Source organism: Protomyctophum bolini, assembly GCF_963924005.1.
Source record: "Protomyctophum bolini genome assembly, chromosome: 23".
Taxonomy (NCBI): Eukaryota; Metazoa; Chordata; class Actinopteri; order Myctophiformes; family Myctophidae; genus Protomyctophum; species Protomyctophum bolini.
The window spans coordinates 20,151,676-20,163,221 of NC_137884.1; the positions used below are offsets into that span (position 1 = coordinate 20,151,676).

An 11,546-nucleotide genomic window follows, 5' to 3' on the forward strand; every position below is an offset into this window, starting at 1 on the left:
CTGGGGGGAGAGCATCTCTCTCCGTCTCCTCCTTCTCTCCGTGTATCACAGTATGCCCGTGTGTGGGGACAGCAACACACAACTTTTTTTTTAAATTAGATGGGGCTGACTGACGGCAAACAAACTAACATCGAACTCCTTGTCGGTCTGTTTTCGTCTCTGTGTTACTGAGCCCTGTGAGGGCTCATATAATGATGCCTTGGATCTGGAGTGGAGAGCTACCCTGATGATCACTGGAGTGTGACAGGCGGACGCAAATGTAGCTGGACGCTAATTACAGCATTTGGGGAATGCATTGTGTGCAAGCAAAGTAAAATGTGAGCTGTGTGTGTGACTGTGTGTATAGAAAATAGGGAGGGAATGGTCATTATCCTCAACAGGGCTAAATAACAGTAAGAGCCACTCAGGCCCACATGATCATGGCACCATTTCATGATCAATTTCACGCCTGGTTCACAACAGTGTTACGTCGTCATCATCATCACCGGCATCACCAACGCAAGGATCCTTTTTTATCCCTTGCCCGTGTGAACTCCCAGTCTGCCACGCATCACAACCAGTAAGCCCTTCCGTAGCATAGCAGCAACAACAAGCAGGTGAAGGGGTAGCAGCAGCACCAGGGCTGCAGCAGCCTCAGCCCCTAGGCCACCTGTCAGGGAGGCAGCTCGCTAGGTAAAAAAAGGCCCATTAAAGAGGGATCCGTTACGGCCCAGCTAGCAGCACAAAAACAGGTCACCTGAGCCCGGGCTTCTCTCTCCTCCCGGTTGGGACCTCACGTGACTGTGCTAGGGCCTCGGGGCCAGGGCCGCTGCGCCCATGGGCCTCATCAGACAGGCCAACGGTTACCAGGTAGCAGGTACACACCAGGTACAGCAGCCACACGCCGTAGACGTGTACAGGGTATCCTCACAAAGATGTTAGCGTTTCAGGTCTGGGGCAGGAAGAATGTGAAAACACAGGGTGCCATTCAAAGCACGAGGAGACCGAGGTAAATAGTGACAGCCAGGCTTAAAAGCCTGAGCTATACATGGTTGTAAATAAAGTGTAAATTAGGCTTACGACGACCTCAGTGTGCTTTGTCCGTCTCTGCAGTGTTACATCAGCAATAGCAGATTGCTACTGTTTATATACCATAAAATACCATTACCATTATACCATAATCTTGCACGAGTCGAATGAGGTTTCCACATAGGTGTGCATGTGTCTGACTCGAGGTCAAGGTTAAAGGAAAGGTATGTCACCTGAGACCATGCTGTGTCTCCCAGACACCTGCTGTGTGCACTGCTCTGTTCCCGAGAGGAGGGGGTCTCTTCTCTTCACAGTCTGTCTCTGTCAATACAGCAACTCTGCAAACATTCTCTTTGAAGCTCAATACAACCATGTACACACGAAGCCCATCAGGTATTTACAACTCTGAGCTGTAATTGTCCAGCAGATAGAGAATAGGTAAGTGAGATGCAAAGTGAGATGGGATGAGAGAAATGACATAATGTGGATATGGACAGGACGCATACAATTCAAGATTCATATTATGAATGTTATAATATGCAACCAAAATAAAAGCACCATCAGGCCTCTGTCTCTTTAAGAGGACGAACGAGGTGGCAGGGGATTTTGTGTATTATATAGCAGCTTCTGATTAGGCACAGTAGGGCCCTCACTCATCTAGTATTCATAACCCGTCCGCACAAGATGGAGACCCTTTGCCATATACAGGCAGGAGAGCCATTCTGCCGTTACTACATAAGCCACGGGCGGCCATAATAAACAGGCAGCCTTTCTTATCACACAGTTCCTGTCAACACTTGCTCTGACAATGGACCAATTCTATACCGATTCTAAACCACTTCCTGAGAGAATCTGCAGCCTCAAAGGCCCCCACAATACAGTGTGTTGGACTAAGGATGTTCAGAGTTTGGGGCTATATCATTAATATCACAAACGTCACTGGGTCTAGGTGACTCTTGCATTGGATCCACAACAGGAAAGAGGCGAATCCCATGCTAAGCACAATTTAGCATTCTAGGCATTTCTTTTTCGATCAGAACTTTAAGTAAACGAGAGCATGATCACAGTCTCAGAATGTCAGTCAGCGGTGTGGTGATAGATAGTGAAACAACTTCACGGAACAGCTGCACTGCTTACGTTTTATGAAAATCAGCTCTGGTGTTGAAAGGTTAGCCAGAATTCTGACATCACCGTTAACAATTAACCAAAATGTATTTTCCCTCCACTCGAGTACAATACAGGGAGGACTCGAGAGGGACAGGAAAAAAGGCATACTTGGCAACAGTCTCATAACAGGCATTTGAGCAGCAGAGAGTGCCAATGTTTGCACCATGGCTCTCTCTCTCTCTCCAGCTCGTCTCACGGACCGACTAGGAGCAGAGGACAGGACTGTTTCACACCATCAGAGAGCAGTGAAAGCCCAGAGGACTTGGCTATGCTCGGCTGAGACCTGGCCTCAATTTGATTTCCTATGTGTTTTGTTTTCATGTTCTTCTCATGCTGCGACTACTGTGCTGCACTGGCATTTCCTGGCATCAAAGAGACTGACAACAGCACAAGGAAAAAGGAGAGCAGTACACGTTTGTTCAAAGTATAAGCGCAACACATTATTCTCATTTCAGTTATTATTAAAACACACGGCTGTGGTGTGACCCCTGCCCTGATTTTTGGATACAAGCAGACAAAAGTCCCCGTTTTAAAGACAGGCATTTGTGTTTGGCTTGTGGCAAAGATCAAGGGGGAGGGGCTCACAGAGAGTAGGGGGTCTTTGTCAATGTCGGTGGACAGTCACAGCTGTTGTTTCAACAAATTGACCCTGAAGGCCCCAACCCCAAAGTAGGATGGCTACAGGTACAGTACCACGATCATGCACTGATCATGGTGCAACATTTTATGACAACTCTGTGCTGATTCACAAAATAAAGGTTTAGTTTCCCACAAAAACACCCTGGGGAAGTTTCTTATGCTTAGGGCGGCAGGTTGCGAGTTAATAGTCATTAAGAAGCATGAAAGGAAAGATCGAAGTGGTTCATGTTTAGTTGTTTGTGAGCATGATTCTCATCCACTTTATTATCCCGCGGGGCAAATCAGTCACCCAGAGTTAAGGTTACAGCTTACATTTGAGTATAAGAAAACGTACTGTAGTCAATAATGCTCTCTTCCTGACTTTTACACACAGTTTGTTCTTAAAACCATCATATGGCCTTTACATGTATAAACCATGTATATGAGAGGACAGTGTCCATAGCAGTCATGGCCAACTTAAGCAGATCAATGAGCAGCACTCTTAACATTTTTCTATATTTGCATTCCTTTATGTAACTCAAAGGCTTTCTTCTACTGGTGGTGGTAAATTGTATGTTAACAACCAAACAAAACAGGTATTATTTTCCGTTTGTTAGTAAACTGCGTTAACAATAATATGACATCATCAGCCGATATAGAAGTCAAGTAGCAATGGCTTATGTCGTGACGCAAGTTATGGAGGGCTACTACTACAGTAGGCTATCCAACACATTCTGATAAAAGGGACTGTCGGCAATAATCCTCTCGGTCTGAAATAACTATGAGCATAGACTCAGTGCTATTTAAAACAATAAATGATTTATTGTCTGCGTTTGTGGTGGTTAATGATTGTATTTGATCAGGACTGACATAAATTTGTGTGTTGTTGTGTAGTTGCTTTCCAGTGAGTGTGTCGGCGCTGCAGTCAGCTCTCTACCAGTAGGGGTGTGGAGGGCAGCAGAACGTTGCTATTATGTTACCACAACACTCTGGTCCGTCGCCATTTTCATAGCGCTTTTTCTAAGGACAACGAACCCAAATCGTGTACTAGCCAGGGGAGCCTCGCCAATCGCCACGGGAAGAAAATACCCCCCGAGAAAAGCTATCAATGGCCTCTTTCACACATTCTTCCCTATAGGTATCATTCTGCCGGTACCGTCTTATGTGTTGTTGCCGTTATAATTTGATGTGCCACTCCGTCGTCGAACGGAAAAGACCAGTTAAGCTAACGTTGCTAGCAATAATTATGGTCGGGGATGGCCTCTCTCTCATGAAGACGCAGCGCATGCTAAACAAAAATACGCCATTCATTCGGGTCATAGTCGGATATATAAGAAGCCGAACGCGAAGATCAGATGAATATACAAAAGTATTGTAATTTTAGCCGACGTCCGTTAGTAGACGTATGATTCGGATGGGACTATCTTTCTTTGGGCCTGCCACTGGTAGAAGAAGTATGAAGCTAACAGGTAGCCACAGTGGGAGCTAACGCCATAATGCGTGGTATGGTAGGGCTATTAGCTGAAGTTGTGCTCCGTCGTGGGGCGGTGTCGCTGCTGGGAAATAAAAGCCGATCTACAAGCTCACAACGCGTCGCGGGCGCGACGCGTTGTGAGCTTGTAGATCGGCTGCCTTCGACACCGCCGTACGACAAAAAATATAAAACCAAGCTTTAACGTTAGCTAAAGAAGCTACGAGCGGCCACTACTTCAGTTCAGTACGTTTAGTTGGTTCGTCACACAACAACGTCGTTCGGTGCAGTGAGGTCAATGCGCGCAACAACAACAACCCAAAGCCTTCTTCTTCAATGTATCAAAACACCGTCTTTGCGGATTTAAATAACGCGTTGTCTCGCCGTTAAGCCGACGGGGCTGTATATTTCATTCACTAAAGTTGAAGTTACGACGAGTCGGCATGGATTGGGCAGGGGAGACAGAGGGGTGAGATAGCTGCCTGTGCCCAAATTGAGGAGATCCCCTCCCCCACGTTTGCAGCATTTGAACCGCACACATACAGCCTGAATCTAAATTAAGTAATCGCGAAACGTCAGTCTTGTTTATAACAAAACAAAACGGGTACGGTCGAGTTTCACGGCGAGCTGTTAAATGTGTTAATACGTGGCAGCAGGTCTAACCTGTACATATTTGTGGACATTATGGCGATTTCATGCAAAGCATTTAAGACTACAATGTTCTCCCTAGTACAGTGTAGACAAATGGTTAAGAAGACACAGTGCTGGTCATCTAACTCGGAGCAGATTTAAACAACCATTTTGTTTACATTAAGGCTATTACACAGCTCGTTGTCCTCCTGCGTTGTAACGTACAGTCAGTGGCATTGTCTGAAAATAAATGTGTCTACTCTGAACGGAAATAATGCACTATGTTCGTGGTGAGCAGAACAAGGGGGGGTCTGACTGGGGCATATGATCATATCTAACCGAGATGTCATGTTTTCACGCCAAGGTGCTGGTGTACCATTATCATAAACATGCTTGTTTTGAGTGTTTAGCAGCTGTGGTTTGCACGGGGCTGGGTGTAGGCTATGTATACACACAAAAAGAACTTACGCCGATTAATTGGCTGGAAAATAAAGCTAGTTAGTTTAGCTGACAAGCGAGATGTTTTCAACACAACGACTACAACAAAACATTTGAAATTCGAGCGCTATAATGGCCATGAATGCCACCACGTCAAACATACTGGATAATTTAAACCTGAAATGCACCCTGTGGTATTTGAAACAGCATCCAAACAAGGGGAACATAACGTCTTAGGGCACATCTACTGTTAAGTCCACTCACTGTGTTGATCATGGCAGAGGAATGAAACTGCCCCTTTCATTACATAGCAGCCAGATAACTGAACCCAAATTGAGCACATTTGTTCATTCACATAACATTTGCTTTACACTCACAAAAAATACAGATTGCTGCTTTAACACGGAGTGTAAAATGGACATGGGGGTCCATTCCTTGAAACTAGGGAGTTAAATTAACAGCCGGATGTATTGTTTAGCTATGCTCGCAGGCGAGTTTTGTTTTATATGAACTATTGCAGAGCCCAAATACTTCTCTCTTAAGCCATCTCTGATGATTGCTAACGTGTGACGTCTAATGTAATGCAACACACTCAGCCCTTATTCACTTTATGTCAGGCTAATGGCAGCTAGCTAGTAGCATGCGCTAGCTAGCCAGCCAGCACTGTTCTGGTCGCATCACGTTAGAGCCAACCATACCCCAAACAACAACCACTAGCAGTGGGTTTGTTATTACATGTTCATTTATCATTTATAGTCGATTCTGGTTGGTGGTATTAAACTCCCAGCAGCTCTCTTATCAGACCGGCTAATGTTGTGTGTCCTGAGACTAGCCAGCAGCATCAACATGATCTGCTTGACCAAGTAACAACTAAGCCAAAGTAGCTTGCATTTAGATGTAATTAACGTCCAACTGGAGGGCTACTCACCGTTTATGTCCACTGTTGAAAAGTTTAATGAAGAATTAGGGGGAGCTGGGTGAGACCCCCGTCGCTTTTCCACAGCCTCCACAACCAAAACAATACTTCTGTCCACACACTGCGGATCACCAACAACGTTTTAAAACGTTCGGGGGGGGGGGCTTAGTTCTTGTCCCGTCAAAGATACCTCTCCTGTCAAAATCAATTCTCCGGCGTTGACGGGGTTTCCAGCTGGGACTTTTTTGCGAGTCAATTCCGAACCGTTTAAAATTGTGCCCTACCTTAGCTACGCCGACTGTTGGAAATTAGATCCCCTCTCTCTAACCCAGTCTCTTTTCCCCTTTGCAAAAATGGCGGCCCTGGCAGGACTGCCGAACTCCGCCTCCTGCACGAGCCCCCCTCCTCCCTCCCCGGCCACCGATCGCAGTCCCCGCCTCCACATGCTACGGGGTTACCGGGCCGACTTTTACAGGGGCGCCGGCCGTGGTTCGTCCATGTTAAAGGGGATGGATCTTAGAGTATATATACTCTAAGGGATGGATGGATGGATGATGCGTGTTCACGTTCATGTCATGATGCCCGACTTCTGGGTTTTATGCTCGGTCGTAGGACGGCGTCGAGCCGAAAATAGCCGAACATAGCCGAACTATGCCACTAAAATGTGGAAGGCCCTACCAACAGTCGTTAAGAAATGTTAATCCCTAGACTCCTTCAAAACCACTCTCAAAGAGTAGCCACTTACAGGCGGCTGCCCGTAGTCCCCCACTCCCGCTCACTTTTTTCCATACATAGCCTACTGTATGGACTATATATATGATGATTTATTTATTTTTTAGAAGTGTATATAGCATAGTAAGCATACATCATTAAATGTAGCCTTTAGTGCTTTTTTCTGGTTGTTTTTGTATTGACCTGTATTTTCGTTGAAATATACCCATTCTACATAGACTACTGTGAATAAAATGTTCAATCAATGAAACCTGTAAGCTCAGAACTGCGCTTGTATGTAGATCGGCTATTTTCGGCACTACCGTCGCACAGCAAATTATACCAGGCAGTCCCTGTTGTCTATTTACAAATGATTGATTGATTGATTTAATATTTTATTAGACAGAAATGCTAAACAGTACAAGTCAAAGTCAAACATTAAATAGTCTAAAAGGAACACCAAAAAAGTCCTTGTTTCCATTTGGTCCTATATCCAATTCATCAACATATAATAAATAACACCAGAAATAGTAAGAAAGAGTAAGAAAGGGTGGGTGCTATCTAAGTTTTGTGATGTCATAATTATCATGCCGATACACAAGACACAAGTGTCTTAATTTCAGTAGGCTACAGTTTTGTTGTTTTGGGGGAATTGTAAAACCACACCTTTGTGTGCAACAATTAAGTTAAAATAAACCAGTGTCCTTGTGAAGTGGCTTACAACAAGAAAAAATCGGGTAGTCAGCAAAACTAACTTTTTTAGTTTGTGCAGTTCTGTTTTGTGAAAATTCTCTGTAGTGACTGCATGGACTGTCCCCCACACCTGCACGCAGGGCATTTTGTAGTGTATAGTGTTTTTGATTATCAAAATGAATATGTTGTGTATTTTTGGACAACATACATTTTGAATCCACCTCAGGGTTGCCAGGGATGAAAATGAGTACCGGGTAGCCTACCTAAAGTAAACAATAGCCTATTCGGTACTACTAGGTAGTAAGCTCTTATGTAACCCCTTACACAAGAGAGGCAGTGTTATTGAACGGACTGTTTTGAAGGGGGCAGTCAGTCTATAAAACACCGCCTAACAAGAGAAATCATGGGATAAAATACGGACGAGCAGAACTGAAGATACCGGTAGGCTAGGCAGAAATCTGCACCACATCACTGGTGTGGTCATGCATGCATGCTTGAACTGTACAAAGTACAAATCCATATGTACACAACATAATTAAACCAACAATTAAACCAAACAAGCCTGGGTGGGTGGTGATGGCTGAAACTATTTCAAAATATTTGACATTGAAACAATTACTTCAAACAAAGCTGCAGGTTTGTTTTACTTAGTTTAAAATAAATCATCTGCCGAGTGCGCACCGCCGAGCGCCGACTGCCGCCCGCTGCATATAAGCGAAATCCCTTTTGACATCATCTGCTGAAGTGTGCGTGTGTGTGTGTGTGTGTGTGTGTGTGTGTGTGTGTGCGCGCGCGCGTGTGAGAGAGGCGCTCTATTCACATCACTTGTTCCGTTTGGGCTGACCCTCCCCCACACGCCTCCCCCCCCCCACACACACAGACACGCGCTCGCACCCACAGACGCTGATCCTGTCTCTAAACCGCATCCCCTCGCGCATGCGCACCTTCAACCTCTACCCTACACCGCTGTGTGTTGGTTTTTGCCGTCAGGTTTTAAAGGTTTTTTGGACGGAGATTAGATGGACAGAGTCAGAGGCTCAGAACACAGGCCACCTTATCCTTCAGTTCAGTTCGTTCGCACATAGCAAGATTAGCAACAACGGCAACAATGATCATATAAAGACCACGGAAAGGCATCATTTTTCATTCACAGGTCCAGAGGATATGACCATGGTGCGTGCGTGGTGGTGATATTACAACCAAGTCTTTCTTTCTTTTTTGTTGTTAACTTGTTGGTGATCATCAGCCGACTTTATTCTGGTCTCGGTTTATTATAATGGGATGCAATGGTGGGTGAATATATCAATGTATGTGTAGTCGTTCTGCCGTAGGCTATGTACATTACATAGTCATAGCCTACGTTTTCTTTTTTAGAAATGGTTGACTTCTGATGACATCATTTGGATAGAATTTGTGGGCGGGTTCTGAGCTGCGAGGGGAGAGGGGCGCAACCGGAGATCTGACTGTCTGTGGAGCAACGCACGCAGCTCAGCTCAGAGAGAGAGACGCCATTAGAACAGTGTAGTTACATTAACATTTGCGCACATTTCATGGTGAAAAAGGTAAACCATACTTTCAATTTGTCAGGCTATACCAACACGACGATTGTTCTCTTTATTATGTGAGATTATTTCCCTGCTCCCCCTCCCCCTTTCAACCTCATAAAAAGCAACATCATTGCGTTTTTTTTTAATGAAATTTAACAGTGTAGCAGTCGGGTAGAAGATGGCGTCGAAATCAACAGTGGTACGCCACCCAGTGTTGCCAGATTGTGTGAGAGAAATAAATCTAACGTCTCCTATATGGATGCATCATATATCTCTGACAAAAATGAACAATCTTTTTATAGTTTCACAAGATAGTATTACCCAAAGTGTTAATGTAACACTGTTTACACCTTTATTTAATTCCTATTTATATCCCAATATTTATTTGTAAATACATTGTGTTGTTTTAATTGTCTTGTTCCACTTCTGCTTTGGCAATGTAAATGACAAATGTACGTTTAATCATGCCAACAAAACTCCTTTGAATTGAATTGAAATAAGCGGCCAGGTCTATGAAAACAATTAAGCCCAAAACAACCGACTTCTACAAGCTTAGATGATATTTTTAACAACAGTAAATCGTGGAAAAAAGGTTGACACACAACAAACACAATATAAAAACAGCAACTACCAATATGTACAAGCAACTTTACAGAAAAACAAGTCCAAAGTTGCTTATAATACGCAGACATGGCAACAACGGACACACCAAGGCAAGCGCGCGTCCGTGGGCAGCGCCGTCGGCGCGCCACCGACACAGTCTTATCTCTAGCAGCGCGTTTCCTTTCCTGGCTCGATTGACTGAAAAGTATCGCTTATTTTTTGTGTGTACATTTTTTCAAGCAGTTAAACAGACAAATGAAGACTTTCCTTCTTTTTTTTTTTTGTCTTTTTTAAACTTGGTGCTGATCAATGCTTATCTTAAGCTATCCTTTCACTGGGAATTTCTATAATGTGTACAGTGTACTGTACACACACACATTCTGAAGATGTTCTTAAGTTATTAAAACAACACTCTGTCGTTTTGTTTCACTTGTCAATTCAGTGATTCCCATTCTACTATAGTAGCATAAGCACTTGAATTCTCACTGCCACAGTTCCATTGGAATGTCAGTGTTTCCCCTAAAAGGGCGTAATAACATTAAAAGCATGTTATAAACTAAACTAAACTAAAGTCAAGAACACAACCAATCAAATGGCCCCTTAAAATCCCCGTTCATAAGAATTTACAACTTGGCCTTTGACCCCCTCTAGAGGACGAAGTGGGGAGAACAATTTAATTAGTTATATAACTAATAAACAATATTTAATGACAGTATTTCATATCTATAACAACGCAATGTATTCATAGGTTTGAGTTGCCACGCGTGGCAACTCAAACCATGGCAATTAGTATGGCAAGTATATATTCGCACATTCCACAGCTTTTACTATTATTATTGCAGAGTGCAACCAAATGGAAAGGCACCTATTCCCATCTATGAGCCAAACGTTATTATTAAAATGTTTGGAGTCTAGCCTAGTCAAACCGATGCTATTTGTGGATTGCTTTGTAATATTATATGATCATTGGCTGGGGGGGGGGGGGAACAAAAAATAAATCTCTAAACTGACCACACGAGGGCGTAGTTCAACTTACCGATTTCTTTTTTTTTACGTCTCTAAATAGCTCCTGGACGTCACAACCACGGCCAATCGGAACAGAAGACACTGGCCAGTCCTTGTTATTTGACCAATCATAGTTCTGGTTGCATCGGGGGGCATTTATTGACAAGGGGAAGGTGACATTAGGACGGTTCTCTTCTCGTTTTTACAATAACGTTTGTAAGAAGAATATCGTTCCCTAAAAAAACACCACCACCATGGCGTCTTTAGGAAGGGCCATGGGAGTCCTTCGAGCTGGGACGCAACTCTTCCGACGTGGGCCACAAAAAATAGTAACTAGAAGGTAAGTGTTTCCATTAAAGCTATCTAGCTTAATTTAGCATGCTAGCATGCTGTGATCTTACAGCTCACAGCAATAATATAACTTAATTTATTACATCAGTCAAACAAGGCTGCTAAGATTAAGACTCGTACATAAAATACATACCGGTAGTTAACAAATGATCATTATTCTTATGGAGCAAATGTACTACAGCACTGTGGCTTTCAACCCTGTTAACCCATATAAGGTCTGGTCCATTACTTATTGCTTTTGGCTATAGGGGTGTATATTTGTACGTATCTAAATGTTATGATGAATTGAACATGGTGGACCCTATTGCAAACAAGTGTAATGCTTTATGGTGTTTAACAGTTTTGTATTGAGTTGTGCTTGAAATGTACTGTAATTATCCAATCTGTT

General features: G+C 43.6%; 1 protein-coding gene across 8 annotated transcripts in view; it reads right to left on the bottom strand.

Annotated features, from left to right (window-relative positions):
• The window catches only part of kmt2e (lysine (K)-specific methyltransferase 2E), a 44,995-nt gene extending 38,398 nt beyond the window's left edge, over positions 1-6,597 (bottom strand). For all 8 annotated transcript variants that reach the window (XM_080757202.1, XM_080757199.1, XM_080757196.1 and 5 more), the window contains exon 1: positions 6,261-6,597. The gene's annotated coding sequence lies outside the window, so the exon portion shown is untranslated. The remainder of the gene's footprint in view (positions 1-6,260) is intronic.
• Positions 6,598-11,546: the final 4,949 nt, after the last annotated feature.